The sequence below is a fragment of the Neoarius graeffei genome, chromosome 8 (genome assembly GCF_027579695.1).
Source record: "Neoarius graeffei isolate fNeoGra1 chromosome 8, fNeoGra1.pri, whole genome shotgun sequence".
NCBI lineage: Eukaryota > Metazoa > Chordata > Actinopteri > Siluriformes > Ariidae > Neoarius > Neoarius graeffei.
In genome coordinates, this window is record NC_083576.1 from 5,713,261 (window position 1) to 5,733,202 (window position 19,942).

Genomic DNA, 19,942 nt, shown 5'->3' on the forward strand with positions numbered 1-19,942 from the left:
CATGCTCCCCCGGAATAAATTTTTGAAAAAAAAACGCTCTAAAATGGTGTATTTTGAGCTCTTCAGACACCCTGTTCTGCTACTATATATCGTCCGTCACTGATCGCATTTGCAGGGAATATTCCGTTTCATACGGAATATTGGCAGCATTCCGTTTGCACACGAGTCCTGTTGTAAACTCGTTCCGAATACCCAACACTGAATGCGCAAACGGATGATTGTGATCAATGTTGACAGCAAATTAAGATTGATATTTACAATTAAGAGTGCACAACAGATTACATCACACTCATACCCCCGTGCCACACTCATCCTCCCTGCACAAAGCCTAACTGCAGTCACTGAATCCCTTCTAAGTGAAAGCATGCACATTAAAAGTTTTATGTCTCAAATCTAGTTTTGTGAAGCCTGACAACATTAATCTTTAATACAGATGTGTTTTGTAGGTTAACTGAAATGTCAAAACCAGTTTCTTACCTCCAGTGCTTAGTTTGCAAATCAAACGCCAAGTGCATGACAGCGCAGGGTTGACGAGATGGGCGCATCGCAGGCCGAAACGTTAAGAAAGCAGTGTGTCATGTATAACTATTTTGTAGCCCATACAGTAGGCTTACTATAATCAACAACTCAAGTATAACTATTATGTAGTGATTAAAAATTCAAGCTCACCCTCAGTAAAGCGGTAGGCGACGATGTGCAGCTGCGTGGAATCTTCGCAAGACAGCGTCACTCCACTCCTCCCTGAACTTTTTTTGTTAAGTCCTTCTCAAATGCCAATTTGATCAAATTGGCCTTGCGTGTGTGCAGCATGCTTTGTCTGTGGTCGGTGAAAACGTTCTTCAGAGTGGAAAAGGAGTTCTCGCAGAGAGCAGTGCTTGCGCCAAAAGTCAGAGCGTGTTTCCATTTCCGTTTAACCCAGATCATTACGAAATAATCAATCAGATGATTACAAATAGTTTTAAGACATTTTAAATTAAGGACTTTTTCTTTACTATTATGCCCTTAAAAAAAAAGAAAAGCTTTTAATTGTAGTAGCCTGCAATTTATTTATTAATTTATTTATTTATTTTAAATATTGTGTTAAGCTGTTGGCCCTAGCCTATGACAGGGCAGGCGGGCCCACACTAGGGCAGGCCCACATGCCTAAATGGGCAGGCCCGGCCCCCAAAGGCCCGCCCATCGCGCTGGGCCCCGTGTGCTGTCGTGCTGTTGGTGTTTTGTGGTGAAACAAAGTCAGGATCACGTCTAGCTTCAGTTGTCATTTCTGCTTCGTGTCTCACTTCTTCCCAGTGACTTTTTTTCATACAAGTCCTCCACAAATCCACAATCATTTGTAAAATGCTCACTGCACAATTTGCTGCTTTTTCCAGGAGTAAAGTTTTCTCCCTTTACTTGATGAAGCCACTCGGACAAACGCCTTGGATCTAGGATGGAATGAAGATGATGTGCGGAATCTTACACCATGCAGTGCCATCCTAGTTTTCATCTCCTAATACATCCATGTATCTGGCTAATCCAGTTTGGCCTCACCTGGGGAAACGGCCCAAAGGACTGATGTTTCAACTTTACCATGTTTTTTAAGCAAAACTGCTTATTTTTCTTCATCCAGAACATCTTGTATTAAGCTATAATGATGGCATTTCATAACCCTGTAATTTCAAAATTTCCTGGTTAATCGCTTTAAAGCACCTACAATCCTATGCACACATACCCAGTGGGTCCTTTTCAATGACACACACCTGCACACTCACTAGACTGGTCCATTATGTGTTCTCCGAATGCTAGGAAGGAGTCGGACTTGGCTTGGGTGGAGCCATCCTATCAAAGAAGCATCCTTGACTTTGAGAAATACCAGAAGTTTCCACAAGGCGATTTGAAGGGCTGAATTATTTCGATATGACCACACTATGTCATGATGGTCAGAAAAACAACAATGGCACCATCTTGTACCTTCAAGCAGTTCTGACTCTGATTGCTTGTAAATGTAGAATCAATAAAAAAAGATTGATTATGTTGATGCTCTGGTTCAGCTGATGACTGGATATGATTTTTTATCAAATATCTTGGAATCTGATAATGCTTAATAATCCTATGTCGCAGTATGGTGTTTACATGATTACATTACACCAGTCTCGGATAATGACTGTAGTGTTTTTATTTATTTGTCACAATATATATAAATACAGTTACAAAAACAAAACGAGAAGCAGGTAATGATAAAATTTCTAAAACTAAATCTTGTGACAGGTGGAAGCTACAGGACTTTCGTCCCAATTGATAAACTTCTCCTATAAATTATATATATATATATATATATATATATATATATATATATAATAAGTTCAACTTATATAGCACCTTTTAAGAAACCCAAGGACGCTTTACAATTATAGACAGAAAAAAATAATAATAATAAAAAATAATAAATAAATAAATGAATAAATAATAAAAAATAAAAGTAAAAAGTCCACCAAGTAGGGCTCAGGATGCAATTCCAGTGGTGCAGCAATGACAGTCCCACCAAAAGGCGCATGAAAACGAGTCCCACATCTCCAGCACAGCCGCCGTGACGCCGTCAGCCGCAATATATATATATATATATATTAATAAGTCTTTATATAATTTGATCTTATTCTTCAAAATTATCAAAGTTTATGGGCTATAAAATAGGGTTCAATAGTCAAGTAAAGAGTTAATGAGGTTTGTACTGTGACAGTTGATTATGATAGTAGCTAATTACATGTTTCTTAAATTGCGATAGTTTCAATTTCGTTGACTTAGCTTCAGAAGGAAGCTTATTCCAGAGACCAACTGTTCTTGGGAGGAAGGTGGCTCTGTAGTAGGTTTGTTTGTGGTGTTGAGGCTGAATATAGTTATTTCTATCAAAGTTCCTTGTGTTGTAGGAGGATGCAGAAGGTAGGAGGTGCTGTTTGAGGTCAGTATCAATTAAGTTGTTTCTTATCTTGTATAGGAGAATAAGGTCAGTGATGTTCCTTCTATACTCCAATGGTTGGAGCTCGAGTACGCGGAGTCTTTCAGTGTAGCACGTCTTCTGGATAGTTCAGAATAAACTTTGTTGCCCTACGTTGAATATCTTCAAATAGCTTGATGTGTTTCACAGTGTATGGTGACCATACACTGGAGGCGTACTCAAGCTGCGGTCTTACCAGCGAGCAATATAAAGTCTTCCTCGTTGCCACCTCTTTAATGTGTCTTCCACAAGTTCTCTTCACCAGTCCTAGGGTCTTAGGCCAAGTTTACATTAGACCGTATCTGTCTTGTTTTCTTCGCGGATGCACTGTCCGTTCACATTAAAACGCCGGGAAACACCGGGAAACGGGAAACCGCCAGAGCCCACGTATTCAATCCAGTTCGTGTCTGGTCCGGTGCTGTGTAAACATTGAGAATATGCGGATACGCTGTGCTGAGCTCTAGCTGACGTCGTCATTGGACAACGTCACTGTGACATCCACCTTCCTGATTCGCTGGCGTTGGGATCTCACACACAGCGGCTCAGTCCCGAATCACTGCTCGTGCGCTTCACTCGCGCGCTCTGTGAGCTACGCAGGGCCAGAGTGCGCACCCTCCAGAGGGCACTCGCTGTTCAGGGCGGAGTGATTTGGAGTGCAGGAGGAAGCGCTGAGCCACACTGAGGTTTATTTACACATTTCAACCTCCTTCGGGCGCTTAAACTCAGTGAGAACATGAACATCACAGCCAGGTGTGTTTATTTGCTGGAGAAGGTGTTTGCTTGCCATCCTTCCACTTGCAAGTGGTGAGTGACTTGCGCATGCCCGATATGCACTGGGATCATGTGACGTGCCGTCTAATTAGTCATGTGATTAGCGTATCCATGTATTGGCGTTGCTGTGTGCACGCGAATCGTGTATTGGCGTTGCTGTGTGTACGCGGATCGTTTTAAAAACGTTAATCTGATGATCCGCTGATTTGAAAAAATGTAAACAGGGCCTTATTCGCCTTCGCACACTTATCCTTGATGTGCTTGTTCCATTTTAGGTCACTTGACACAATAACACCAAGGTCTTTTGTTTCAGTTGCATATTCAAGGACCTGATTACCAAGATGGTACTGGTAATTAGCGGTTTGGATTCTTTTCTTAGACATGTTGACGACTTTGCATTTGGAAGCGTTGAATGACATGTGTGAGTCAACACTCCAGCGGTGAATACAATTAATGTCATCTTGAAGGGATTCCTTACATGGCTCAGATTTGATAGCTTTATACAGCTTCGAGTCATCAGCAAAGAGGGCAAGTTTGGAGTCACCTTGTACATAATCTGACATATCATTGACATAGATAAGAAAGAGAACTGGTCCAAGTATGGAGCCTTGAGGAACACCAGATGATACGGGTAACCAGTCAGAATAAGCACCATCGAAGACGACACGCTGCTGTCTGTCACGCAAATAGCTCTTGAACCATTGAAGTAGAGATCCTGAGATCCCGTATGACTGCAGTTTGAATAACAGCAATTGATGTGATACCTTATCAAATGCCTTTGATAGATCAAGATGAACCACATCAACTTCATTACCACTAGCTATACTTTCCACGATATCATGATAGACTGTAATTAGCTGCGTCACTGTTGGTTTCCTCTTTTGGAATCCATGTTGTAGTTGGTACAGATAAGGAAACAAATGGTGATAACAATGATTGAAGACACTCTGTTCTAGCATTTTAGAGATGATACTCAGCAGGGAGATCGGTCTGTAATTAGCAATGATAGATGCGTCATCTCATTTATGAATAGGTGTTACTGTACGTTGGCGCATATCCATTTATTAGGAACTGTTGTTGTTGGACATGTATGTACACTCAGAGGTAGATTTTGCTTTGCGTTCATGCAGGATTTGGATTTTAAAATGATCAGAATGTTTTTAGAAGACAGACATATGAGCATAACAGGAATATCACCGCAGGCACGGCCAAAAATGCAGAATGTTACCACAAAAACCATTGTCGTGTTGGAGGACATGATGGTTAATTGTTTGTCTCATCTCATCTCATTATCTGTAGCCGCTTTATCCTGTTCTACAGGGTCGCAGGCAAGCTGGAGCCTATCCCAGCTGACTATGGGCGAAAGGCGGGGTACACCCTGGACAAGTCGCCAGGTCATCACAGGGCTGACACATAGACACAGACAACCATTCACACTCACATTCACACCTACGGTCAATTTAGAGTCACCAGTTAACCTAACCTGCATGTCTTTGGACTGTGGGGGAAACCGGAGCACCCGGAGGAAACCCACGCGGACACGGGGAGAACATGCAAACTCCGCACAGAAAGGCCCTCGCCGGCCACGGGGCTCGAACCCAGGACCTTCTTGCTGTGAGGCGACAGCGCTAACCACTACACCACCGTGCCACCGGTTAATTGTTTGTTTTGGATGTAAATCAAGCAAGTGTGATTAGCGACAACTTCATTGTTTTTCCCAACCAAAAAGACCACAATCCTGTTCTCCATTGGCTCACAAGACCAAAGCTCAAAAGTGGCCCAAGTGGAAACAAATGTGTTTTTCACAACCTGCGTCCTTCCCCTTCTGTCTATTTGCTTTTCTGCTTGCTAAATTTTATTTATATTTAGTCTGAGCACTGATTTAGCTGAGAAAGCAGAGATGTTAACAAAAACTGTGGGCAAAAACAAAACACTCAGAAGTCATACCATCAGCAATGCTATGTCGGAAGTCCTCTTTAGATTTCTGAGTTACTACGACAGACTATAAGAATTCATACAAGCCAACTTGTAATTAAAGTTATGAATGGCTATGTTTCAAGGGAGGGGAAGGGCCAGGCTTGTAGCTTGACTTCGTACTTCATCATAACTCCAGTGCAGATGAATGTGAGTTCTTTCATTCTTCTCTTCCTTTTTTTCAGACCTCAAGCCTGAGTCAAGCCTTTATAAAGGGACTGGAGTTCATTTTTGCTGACATGTGGTTAGAACATCGGCCCATCCATGTAGTTCCTGGAGAAAAAGCTGAACGTGTCCCCCTCCTGGGTCTGAACACAGATACACACTCACACGCACTCTTTTAAGTATAAGGGTGTCTATCTCCATCTCTCCAGTGCCTTCACCATCTTTCTGGCTTCTTTTATTTCAGCTGTAAATAGAAGACACTTTGAATTACCTGCAGGTTGTTAGCATATGCTTAGGGGCAAAGTATGAGTTTGAAGCTAGCTTTCAGAGGAATCTCTCTCTCTCTCTTACACACACATACACACACAGAAAGTTAGCTTCCCAGAATGACACCAACACACTGATGAATCTGTTAGAATTCATGAAGTTCTATGTTTTTCATCAAAACAGATCCATGGCATATCTGCAATCAAATTTCCTCACCCGCACTCCCAGGCAGATTTTAAGATTTGATTGTTTATATATATAATATATATATATATTTTTTTTTCCTTGTGCTTTGTGGATAACGCATTAAGCAGCAGCGCTGTGGGGCTATTTAGATTTTATGATCTTTTTTTATGTGCAGAATTAATTCCTAAATTGAATAACTCGCGGCCGTCTGCACAGGATTGCTCTCATAATTAAACTGCATTTTCTAAAATAAACCCTCCGGGGCTTGGGGCCCTCCTCAACCCCTTCATTTGCATGAGAATAAAGCTCTTATCTGATTGGATATTAATTTACTCCAGGCTCATCATGACATCAGAGCAGCCAATCACACCGAGGTCAACACCGCGAGAAACCATGACAGCTTGTTGCCAAGGTGATTTGTACCTGTTAATGACCCATGGTGTTAAATGAAGCATGGGTGGACGATGGCGAGAATGAAAGTGTCATCGTTTGAGGATTTGCAGTTGGGACTAATTTGCTGAGGCGGAGTGCAGGCGCGTAAAAAAAAAAATTGCGATTTCGTTTTAAATGACTCCTGAGGTAATCAATGTCGCATTAGTCATATTGATGAGGACATTGACTCGGGTTGATGATGGAGCACAGAAAGCTCATCTGCCTTCACCCTTGTACTGGTATCAATTAAAATCACATCATCGTCACTAAATCTTTTATTACAAGACTCACATTAAGTTAACGACATTAGCAGTCGACCAGTCTACATCCATGTAATTGTATATCGAAGACTAATACAGTCTGGTCAATGCATGTTCAGTTATTCGTTATATATGAATAAACATTAATAATTCTGATAGGTTTACAGACAGTACTGTGCAAAAGTCTGAGGCACATGTAAAGAAATGATGTCAACCAAAAATGGCTTAAAATAATGAAATTAAATGTTTCAACATGAACAAAAAAATACTATAAACAGTAAGCCATAATAAATGAAACAAAGTCAATATTTGGTGTGAGATGCGGAAATGATCTGTAGGTTTTACTGAGCATCTTCCAGAACCAGCCACAGTTCTTCTGGACACTTTGGCTGTCACACTCACGTCTTCATTTTGCACCAAAACCCAGTAGCCTTCAGTATGTTTTCTTTTTAATCTGAAAAGTGCTTGCTTATGGAATATGCTGCTCAGATACAAACTTTTTTTTTTTTCTGTAACATTTAATTTTGTGCTGGAAAACGAACGTTAAAGGACATGGGACATGAAACATATATCACGCTATATCAGTTTCTTTCCATCAAAAATATGAATTAATTGCATCAACAAATACAAAATAATCTATTAAATTCAGCAAAATCGTTATATTCGTGATGATTATATGGCATTTCTGCTCGAGCTCCGATATGCATATTTTACAACCGGAAGAGCCGCTGTCACGTGATCATACGTCACAAAAACTTTCGGGCACAGCACAAACGGGTAGATGAATGGAGAAGTGAATGACAAGAAAATTTTTTTATAGTCTTTAACGTACATTGAACATCATGGTGTATTGTGCTGCTTTTGGTTGCAATAATTCCAATGGGAAATGCCCTGGAGTAAGTTTTTTTGCATTCCCCAAGGACCCGAAGCTGAGGAAAGTGTGGGCTCACTACTGCCGTAGAAAAAACTTTGCACCTACTGTTTCCCACAAACTGTGTTCGGACCATTTCACTGAGGATTCTTTCAACATTAATACTCAGGTATTGAACGATATTAATTGCCAAGCCAAATTTAAGAGGCCGTATAGCCGGGTTCATGGAGGCAGTGATAGCGCCATAATATACAGGGCCTAACATTCCTACAACTGTAGAGACAGTCAAGAAATCCTGTAAAATTAATGGACATTTAAATAAATGTTAAGTTATGTTGGTAAGTTTGTTTAACTTTTCTTAATTTTCATCTCTTTCGCCAAACGGCGTAGTGTTGTTGGCTGTGCGATGGCGTTTCGCCATTTTGAATGTTTTCATCTCGGACTCTGGAAGCATTGTATCTCAATCAATCTCGAAAAATATCAGCAAAAAAAACTAGCTTGCAACGGACTTTAGCTAGATCTATGATGAACTTTCAATGTATGATACAAAAATAATACTTCTTTCAACAGATCATTAGCCTTTGAGCAGAATTGTTTTTAACTTACCAGGAAGTGTTATCGAGCCGACCGCTTTCAGTTTCATGGGGATTGAATGAACTCTCACTCTCAGAATCATCTGACCCGTCAGAGTAAATACAAGATCCATGTTCATGTGAATTTCCAGCTATTGGTTCGAATTGATAGGGTCTAACTTCACATCTCTGTGAAACATCAGGAATGTCACTGTCGATGGTGTCCATTTCGGTAACCTGTTTACATTAGATTCCCAAGCGCTGGCTCCTTGGAAAGTTTTTGTGATGTCACGGGTCACGTGACCACCTAGCTAATTAACGAATCATTGTTTTACGCTGATGTATAAAAAAGTTGAATAATGTGATGATTTTCACATTTTTGACGCCCTGCAGTGATTTAGATGGCATTTCTTATGTCCTTTATACATAATTATACCCAGAAAAAAATCCATGTCCCATATCCTTTAACATGTTTTTGTACTAACTCAATAATGTAGAAGTCATAAAATAGAAATCTATAACAAAGTATGGATGAAAAAAATATATAAGGGGCCTAAGTCACAGTACTGTATAACAATGTTCTGAATCTAATACATTATAATTTCGATAGGAACAGCTGAGTCCTGGTAACTCTTGATAGCTGCTATAGCATAAGTGAGAACAGGCACTAACTTGGGTGGCACGGTGGTGTAGTGGTTAGCACTGTCACGTAACAGCAAAAAGGTTCTGGGTTCGAGTCCAGCAGCTGATGGGGTCCTTTCTGTGCGGAGTTTGCATGTTCTCCCCATGTTCGCGTGGGTTTCCTCCGGGTGCTCCGGTTTCCCCCGCAGTCCAAAGACATGCAGGTTACAGTGGTGCTTGAAAGTTTGTGAACCCTTTAGAATTGTCTATATTTCTGCATAAATATGACCGAAAACAACATCAGATTGTCACACAAGTCCTAAAAGTAGATAAAGAGAACCCAGGTAAACAAATGAGACAAAAATATTATACTTGGTTATTTATTTATTGAGGAAAATGATCCAATATTACAGATTTCTGAGTGGCAAAAGTATGTGAACCTCTAGGATTAGCAGTTAATTTGAAGGTGAAATTAGAGCCAGGTGTTTTCAATCAATGGGATGACAATCAGGTGTGAGTGGGCACCCTGTTTTATTTAAAGAACAGGGATCTATCAAAGTCTGATCTTCACAACACATGTTTGTGGACGTGTATCATGGCACGAACAAAAGAGATTTCTGAGGACCTCAGAAAAAGCATTGTTGATGGTCATCAGGTTGGAAAAGGTTACAAAACCATCTCTAAAGAGTTTGGACTCTACCAATCTACAGTCAGACAGATTGTGTACAAATGGAGGAAATTCAAGACCATTGTTACCCTCCCCAGGAGTGGTCGACCAACAAAGATCACTCCAAGAGCAAGGCATGTAATAGTCAGTGAGGTCACAAAGGACCCCAGGGTAACTTCTAAGCAACTGAAGGCCTCTTTCACATTGGCTAATGTTAATGTTAATGAGTTCACCATCAGGAGAACACTGAACAACAATGGTGTGCATGGCAGGGGTGCAAGGAGAAAGCCACTGTTCTCCAAAAAGAACATTGCTGCTCGTCTGCAGTTTGCTAAAGATCATGTGGACAAGCCAGAAGGCTATTGGAAAAATGTTTTGTGGACGGATGAGAGCAGAATAGAACTTTTTGGTTTAAATGAGAAGTGTTATGTTTAGAGAAAGGCAAACACTGCATTCCAGCATAAGAACCTTATCCCATCTGTGAAACATGGTGGTGGTAGTATCATGGTTTGGGCCTGTTTTGCTGCATCTGGGCCAGGACGGCTTGCCATCATTGATGGAACAATGAATTCTGAATTATATCAGCGGATTCTAAAGGAAAATGTCAGGAAATCTGTCCATGAACTGAATCTCAAGAGAAGGTGGGTCATGCAGCAAGACAACGACCCTAAGCACACAAGTCATTCTACCAAAGAATGGTTAAAGAAAAATAAAGTGAATGTTTGGGAATGGCCAAGTCAAAGTCCTGACCTTAATCCAATGGAAATGTTGTGGAAGGACCTGAAGCGAGCAGTTCATGTGAGGAAACCCACCAACATCCCAGAGTTGAAGCTGTTCTGTATGGAGGAATGGGCTAAAATTCCTCCAAACTGGTGTGCAGGACTGATCAACAGTTATTGGAAACATTTAGTTGCAGTTATTGCTGCACAAGGGGGTCACACCAGATACTGAAAGCAAAGGTTCACTTACTTTTGCCACTCACAGATATGTAATATTGGATCATTTTCCTCAATAAATAAATGACCAAGTATAATATTTTTTGTCTCATTTGTTTAACTGGGTTCTCTTTATCTACTTTTAGGACTTGTGTGAAAATCTGATGATGTTTTAGGTCATATTTATGCAGAAATATAGAAAATTCTTAAGGGTTCACAAACTTTCAAGCACCACTGTAGGTTAACTGGTGACTCTAAATTGACCGTAGATGTGAGTGTGAATGGTTGTCTGTGTCTATGTGTCAGCCCTGTGATGACCTGGCGACTTGTCCAGGGTGCACTCCGCCTTTCGCCCGTAGTCAGCTGGGATAGGCTCCAGCTCGCCTGCGACCCTGTAGAACAGGATAAAGCGGCTACAGATAATGGATGGAGGAACTCATTTGTTTCATGGACGTTCCACAACATTAATGTACTGTAACTATAAACTGATAAAAAGTTTGTTTTAATAATTGCAGATTGTTGTCATATTTGACAAGCTGAGTAAAACACTTCAGGATGTTTATTATCAGAACTGTGGGGTAGTAGAAAGTAACCCGACTTCATTGTTGAGTTTCAGATAACAACATGTCACAGAAGTGTTTTATTCCTGACCATTTTTAATATTAAAAGAAAATATTACTGTTGATCATAACGCATAATGTAGTGTGTTATAGAATTATACTGTTCTGGCTGATTAAAACCTGTGCAGAGCTGTAAAGAAATTTTCAAATAATAATGAACAACAACAATAAAACAAGCAACCCATGTTGTATTATTACTGAAAACTGGAGTAAACAAAAGCGTCCTTGTTCCTGTAATCGTCTCATTGTCTGTAATTAATTCTTCTGGGGTTTAATTGCAGCTGCTATAAAACACAGTGTTGGATGCCATCATGATTTGAAAGCTTTCCACTAACATCTACATGCAAATCATGATGGCACACCGTTTGATGTGTCCTGCCGTTCTTTCAGATTTGGCATTTAAAAGAAGAAAAATATCCATGTTTTTGAGAATAAAGGGAAACAAAGAGTTTTATATATAACTATATATTCTAATTCTTATGGGAGCTTACTGTTTCCTGGCGTGTGAAGGAAGACGTGGATCAGTTTCTCAGACTTAAGCTTGCTGCAAAGCCACAGACAAATGGCCTACTCTGAAATAAGAGCTGAGAGTCGCTCCAATCACGGTAGGACTGAAGGAAAAAAAATAGAAGAAAGTTAGCACAGCGCTCACTCCTGAAAAAGTGATGAAGATCTGATTGGAGAGCCGGGTGATTCCAATCCAGTTCAGTTGATTGAGATTTCTAACAGATTCCTGATGAAGCTACTTAAAAAAAAGAAAAGGAAAGAAAAGAAAAACTTTTACTTGAAGTAAAAGTAGGACAAAATGGAAAAAAAATGTAAGTAGGTAAGTTCTTGTCCAGCAGTGATAAACTGGTGGGTTATTTTTTTTTCTAAATCTCTTTAATTGTTTTGAAAGCTCGCGGTTTGTGATGCTCTTGCATCCCATCACATAGTCGATGACACACACCTGGATAAAGAGGATCTATCGAGTGCGATGGCTAATCGAGAATTATGGAAGAGTCTTGTTAGCTCACCCGGCCGACAGGTGATGAGTTTATGCCATCGTGTGTTGTCTGTCATCCATCATCCATTGTCCACATTTCACAAAAATCGCTTCTTGTCTCTCAATTCTTCACCAATTTTTATTCTTTTTGTCAGGAAGGTAGGTCTGCCTGGGGTGCATATACTATAGCTTCTACCCAAATTTGCATAATTGCAATTAATAATGAAGATATTGAGTAATTAATCAATCAATCCATAATGAGCAGTTTCCACACAAATCACTCCTCCCTCAATTCTTCACTGATTTTGATTCTTTCTGGCGTGAAGGTAGGGGTACCTAGGGTGCATAGAACTTCTACCAAGATTTGCTTAATTACAATTATTAATGAAGTTATGGACTAATTAAGCCTTAATGAGCAGTTCAACAAAAATCGCTTCTGCTTGGTCAATTCCTCGCCGTTTTGGACTCTTTCTGACAAAAAGGTCGGTATTCCTAGGGTGGATATCGCTTCTATATATACCGTAGCTTGTATATAGTGTATATACTGTAGCTTGCAACATTTATTGTGCAAGGTGCCCCACTTTAGATCGTTCCTTCTGGACTAGACGGGCCGGAGTGTGCTATGCTGTCATTGACAGTCTTGTTATGAATGTTCCACTGAGGTCACTGTGGTATGTAGGTAGGTAGGTGCATCCCATCCAGGATCTTTTCCGACCTCACACCAAGCTCTACCAACACCATGACTATGATCTATACACAATGACTTTACTGGTGTATTTAGAAGAGTTCAAAGATAATGGCCAGCCTTCTTCCATCTGACAGGAAATCTATGATATCTCAAATTATCACTCTTCGCAACTGTGATGATGAGAAAAGTATCTCAGAAAGTAGACCTTGATGGGGATAAGCTAGAACAAAATTCCACCTGACCTTTTTTCCAGTCTTCACCTGCGCACTTTATGTTGCTGTATGTTACTTACTCTTGATGAAACAGTCCAAACCCTATTTTCTCAAATTTGGAGAAAATAGCTTGCAGAGACAGACTCTTCTTTCTTCTCCACATCAAGTTGTAACCTTTCTCAGCCTGGCCATCATGATGGATATGATTTTTTTGGGAGGTGTGACAGCTGATCTGCTCTGAAGAAGCTCAAAAGTCTGATAGACACTGGATACTGGGAGGAATACACAAAGGTACGAGGGTCAAAGGTTAGAGTCAGTGCTACCAGTCTGTAATGGAATCATCGAATATAAGGAGGCTGCAGGTATTAAATCCAAGGTGAGGCTCGAGTCATGGTGCTAGAGCAGACCACCAGTTTCATTTCAGCTATGCATGCCTGACAGACTCGGATATTCTTCTAAAGAAAGGAAGCTCCACAAGGCCTTCTTTCATGTAGTGATGAAAAAGAGCACAGCATGACAAAAGAGTCCAGAAGATTTTTAGAAATGGGAAATAACATGAAGGGCAAAGCAAATCTCAGTGGTAGCATCATGGATCACGGTGTCCACTGTTGGACTGTTAGCTCTAAAATGCTCAGCTTTCTACTTGGATTGGATTCAGCTACTTTGGATAAAATAATTGTCCAAATGTCTACATGTACAATGCCACATTTGTCCCAATTATCAGAGGATGAGAAAGTAGAGAGGCGTGAACACAATCTGTTACACAACTCCATAACTTATTCTCCGACCAGTGAAGTTGGAATGCTAGCAAAGAATTTAACATCATTAACTCAGTTGTTATGGCTAATTTCTATTTCGTGCATGGCTTACCTAAACTCCACATCAAGAAACTAGCTAGCTGATGCTTACTAAGGAGTCGCCTGTCATGGACATGTATCACTAGCTAATATTATTAAGTGTAAAAATGACTTAATGGTGTCTGCTCAGACAGTGACTTGGTTTTCATTGCCACAATGTCTACAGCATTCTAATTATGAACCGTTAGGTCTTGAAGAGGGGTGGTATGGTGGTGTAGTGGTTAGCACTGTCGCCTCACAGCAAGATGGTCCTGGGTTTGAGCCCAGTGGCTGACAGGGGCCTTTCTGTATGGAGTTTGCATGTTCTCCCCATGTCTGCGTGGGTTTCCTCCGTGTGCTCTGGTTTCCCCCAAAGACATGCGGTTAAGCTAACTGGTGGCTCTAAATTGACTGTAGGTATTTGTCTCTATGTGTCAGCCCTGCGATGATTTGATAACTTGACCATGGGGTTCCCCATAGTCAGCTGAGATAGGCTCCAGCTTGCCTGCGACCCTGCACAGGATAAGTGGTTACAGATAATGGATGGGTGTCTTGAAGAGACTTGTATGCCTCCAGTTCTTCTCTCATCTAAACACTTTTCTGTTTGTATAAGATATATACACTACTGTACAGTATACATGTCTGGTCCTGCAGGCTCGACCACATGGTAGAGTGAAGGGTTAACTATGGGTTTAAACTGTATGTCCCTGCTTTCTTTTTTCTTTCTCACTCACTTTTTTCATCCTGATAGACCTCTGAGGTGCTTTGGGATTGTTTAAAGGCCAAGGTGATGGGACTGAGTACAGCGATCATACATCCTGATCAGTGGGTATCTCCCCAGGCTCGCTCCACAACCAGCCAGAGGAGGAGAGAAGTAGCACTCGCCTAAGAGAGAGCGATGGCAGTCTACAGACTGATCGATAGAGCCATGGCCTCAGACAGGACTCGGCTCTCTCTGGAGAGAGGAAAGACAAGCTACACGCACATGCACACTCATGTGCACACACACCACTTTCTCTCAGCTGAAGCACTCAGATCAGCTCTTTGCTCACCTCTGTAGGCCATGGTTAATGGTAAGAGGCCACTTGGATGAAAAAGAGCCCTGACATTAGCGGGCATGTCATTGCAATCAGTCTCTCTCTCTCACTTTCTTTCTCTCAACAATATGTGTGTATGTGTGTGTACCGTAGGTGTCTGGAGCTTTGCCTGCTGGAATTTACATCTTTAACCAATATCAAAGCTAGCAGTTTTAAAACCTGGGCATTCGCTCTGTACAAACGACCTTTTTATGAGCTTTCTATTTTCTGATGTTGCCAAGTGTGTGATTAATGGCGGTGTTGCAGTCAGGACTAAACTGTAATTTTTTTTTCTTTTGCTCCACTCCTCCTTTTCGTCCAAGAAGTGACTAAGGAACCTGTTACACACAGCGCTATTAACTGCTCAGACCAATCCCCCTGCTAATCACTGGACTGATTAAAGCAGGACCAAGAATCTTATCCTGGAGAGAGAGTGAGAGAGAGAGAGAGAGAGAGTGTGGGTGGGTGGAAGAAATGCTTAATGAGCACAGAGTGTGACACAGAGTGTGTCTTCATAGATAAATGTCAGGACGACTTTCTCTCCAGCTGAGAGCACGACACATTCTCTGATGGAGAGGAGGAAAATGTTTGATGAAGTCTTCTCTTTTAATCTTTTCTTTTTTATCATCTTCTTTTTTCTTCTTCACTTCTTATGTTGCCTTTTACCTTCTTTTATTCATCCTCACATCTTTTCTCATCAGGTTCTCTGTCCATTTCTCATTCTTTTCTTCTCTTCTTACTTCATTTTATTCTTTTTCCCCTCATTTTTATATTTCTTCCCAGTATCTTCTCTTCTGGGCGGCAGGGTGGTGTAGTAGTTAGCGCTGTCGCCTCACAGCAAGAAGGTCTGGGTTCGAGCCCCGTGGCCGGCGAGGGCCTTTCTGTGCGGAGTTTGCATGTTCTCCCCGTGTCCGCGTGGGTTTCCTCCGGGTGCTCCGGTTTCCCCCACAGTCCAAAGACATGCAGGTTAGGTTAACTGGTGACTCTAAATTGACTGTAGGTGTGAGTGTGAATGGTTGTCTGTGTCTATGTGTCAGCCCTGTGATGACCTGGCGACTTGTCCAGGGTGTACCCTGCCTTTCGCCCGTAGTCAGCTGGGATAGGCTCCAGCTTGCCTGCGACCCTGTAGAACAGGATAAAGCGGCTACAGATAATGAGATGAGATCTTCTCTTCTTCTTCTCATTTTTTCCTTCCTCATACAGTGGGGCAAAAAAGTATTTAGTCAGCCACCAATTGTGCAAGTTCTCCCACTTTAAAAGAGGAGAGAGGCCTGTAATTTTCATCATAGGTACACTTCAACTATGAGAGACAGAATGGGGGGAAATAATCCAGGAAATCACATTGTAGGATTTTTAATGAATTAATTAGTAAATTCCTCGGTAAAATAAGTATTTGGTCACCTACAAACAAGCAAGATTTCTGGCTCTCACAGACCTGTAACTTCTTCTTTAAGAGGCTCCTCTGTCCTCCACTCGTTACCTGTATTAATGGCACCTGTTTGAACTCGTTATCAGTATAAAAGACACCTGTCCACAACCTCAAACAGTCACACTCCAAACTCCACTATGGCCAAGACCAAAGAGCTGTCAAAGGACACCAGAAACAAAATTGTAGACCTGCACCAGGCTGGGAAGACTGAATCTGCATTAGGTAAGCAGCTTGGTGTGAAGAAATCAACTGTGGGAGCAATTATTAGAAAATGGAAGACATACAAGACCACTGATAATCTCCCTCGATCTGGGGCTCCACGCAAGATCTCACCCCGTGGGGTCAAAATGATCACAAGAACGGTGAGCAAAAATCCCAGAACCACACGGGGGGACCTAGTGAATGACCTGCAGAGAGCTGGGACCAAAGTAACAAAGGCTACCATCAGTAACACACTACGCCGCCAGGGACTCAAATCCTGCAGTGCCAGACGTGTCCCCCTGCTTAAGCCAGTACATGTCCAGGCCCATCTGAAGTTTGCTAGAGAGCATTTGGATGATCCAGAAGAGGATTGGGAGAATGTCATATGGTCAGATGAAACCAAAATAGAACTTTTTGGTAAAAACTCAACTTGTCATGCTTGGAGGAGAAAGAATGCTGAGTTGCATCCAAAGAACACCATACCTACTGTGAAGCATGGGGGTGGAAACATCATGCTTTAGGGCTGTTTTTCTGCAAAGGGACCAGGACGACTGATCCGTGTAAAGGAAAGAATGAATGGGGCCATGTATCGTGAGATTTTGAGTGAAAACCTCCTTCCATCAGCAAGGGCATTGAAGATGAATCGTGGCTGGGTCTTTCAGCATGACAATGATCCCAAACACACCGCCTGGGCAACGAAGGAGTGGCTTCGTAAGAAGCATTTCAAGGTCCTGGAGTGGCCTAGCCAGTCTCCAGATCTCAACCCCATAGAAAATCTTTGGAGGGAGTTGAAAGTCCGTGTTGCCCAGCGACAGCCCCAAAACATCACTGCTCTAGAGGAGATCTGCATGGAGGACTGGGCCAAAATACCAGCAACAGTGTGTGAAAACCTTGTGAAGACTTACAGAAAACATTTGACCTCTGTCATTGCCAACAAAGGGTATATAACAAAGTATTGAGATGAACTTTTGTTATTGACCAAATACTCATTTTCCACCATAATTTACAAATAAATTCTTTAAAAATCAGACAATGTGATTTTCTGGATTTTTTTTTCTCATTTTGTCTCTCATAGTTGAAGTGTACCTATGATGAAAATTACAGGCCTCTCTCATCTTTTTAAGTGGGAGAACTTGCACAATTGGTGACTGACTAAATACTTTTTTGCCCCACTGTATTTGTTCTTTCACACCTCTCTCATTTATTTTCTCTTCTTCTCTATCAATTGTTCATTTTTTCTCCCTTCACATTTTGTTTATTTCTTCTCTTCCCTTGTTTTCATTCTCTTCCTTCATCTTCCATTTTCTCCCTGCCGTCTCTTCTCTCTGTCGTCTCCTTCCACCACTTTTTTCCACACCTCTGTTTTTCATTTCTCTTCTCTTCATCTGTTCTCTCCTCCTCTTTCAGTCAGTGTCTTTTCTTTTCTCTGCTCTCCTTTTCCATCTGTTTTGCATGTTTGCCTTCTCTTTGCTTCCCTTGCTTTTCTTCTGACTTATTTTCATTCTCTTTTCTTCCCTCATCTTCATTCTTCTCCGTCTTATTTCCTCTAGTTGCCCTCTCTTCTCCCTTGTCTTCCTTTTTTCACTTCTTTCTCTTCTCTTTGCCTTCCTTTTCTCATTCTTCACCTCTCATGCACTTTCTCTATTTTCTCATTACCAACATGCCCTGTTTGTTCTTTCTTTCTTTCTTTTTCCCCTTCTCGTCTCCTCTCGTTTCCTGTCCGTTCTCCTCCATTCACTTTCACTCTTTCCATCCTTCTCATTCTCTTCTCTTTTAATCCGTTCTCTCGGTCTTCATTTTCATCTCCATATTCCTGTTATTTCTCTCCGTCCTTCTCTTGAACTTAGATCTCCTGTCTCTCTTTTCGTTTTTTCACTCCTCCTATTATCTTTCCTTTTTTATCCTCTCCTTCTCCATCCTGTCTCTACCTTTCTGCCCTTTTGTCCTCTCCTCTTTTCTTATCTTCTCCTCTCCTTATCTCATCGCATCTCTCTCTCTCCCCTACTTTTCTTCTCTACTACTTACCAGCTTCCTTTCTTCCCTCGCTTTTTCCTGATAGATGATTCCCTCCAGCATATGCAGACTGGTTATGGGGCTATTTAGGTTGTTTTATGAGACAGAAATGATCATGAAAATGTCTGATGCTGCTACAAAGCCTGCAGTCCTACACAGAGATAGAATTAGATCGAGAAAGAGATGGAGAGAGGGCAAGGAAAAGACAGAGAAAGAAAGAGAATGAGATGCGCCCTAGTAGGCAGAAAGCCGTTCGCTTTTATAGTGGTGGAAAAATGCCAGTGCTGAAAGACTGTTTGGAGTGAACCGAAAGATCAACCCGAGAGTGAGTCATAGAGAGAGAGAGAGAGAGAGAGAGGAGAAATAGATCAGCGATGAATATTTTCCCCTCTGCATGTTCATAATGCATTCCTATTGATTCTCAGTCACCGAGCACAGAGCGCTCCATCCATCGTGCATATTTCTCCTTTACCGCACACTGAGACACCAGAGCGAATGTGTTTAGATTACCACACACACTCATGCTGGTCCTTTTCTCTTTGGTCTGTCACCCACAGGGGATTTCCCGGTCTGACACAAATCAAAATAGCGGGATGCTCCGGTTGATTTCCCTCAACATTTGCACGAGCTAAACAAATAAATAAACAAACAAATAAATAAATAAATAAATAAATAAATAAAAAGTGTAAATACGTCAGTGGCTTTGACCAATGGTGCAGATAATTACAGCATGAGGAAGAAAAACAGACAACTCCGCAGGGAAGAGAAAGTTCTTTTTAACGAAAAACAGGCAGCATTTACCGTAGATGTTTCACAGCCTGCAGAGAGAGAGAGAGAGAGAGATTTGTGTCCAGGCCTCACGTGCGATCATCAACTCATTTATATTCGTGCATCAGTGACTAAAACCAGGATGTTCATCAGGAGAAAGATTCAAATGAAGGAAAATATGATTTGTGTGTGTGTGTGTTGGGAAGAGTGCATCAGGTGCCTCGGTGTTTTAAGCACCTCCATTTCACAGTTAAATAAAACTCCACAAACCCAAAATAAATCAGGGATCTTGCGGCTGATCCGAGATGAAGCAGAGCTCCTACAATCGAGGCTTCTAATTGGCTGACGAGATGCCAGATCCTTGGCTCTGATTGGTCAGAAGGTGTTGATTAATTTTCTGGAACAGCAGCTCTTACCGGGCG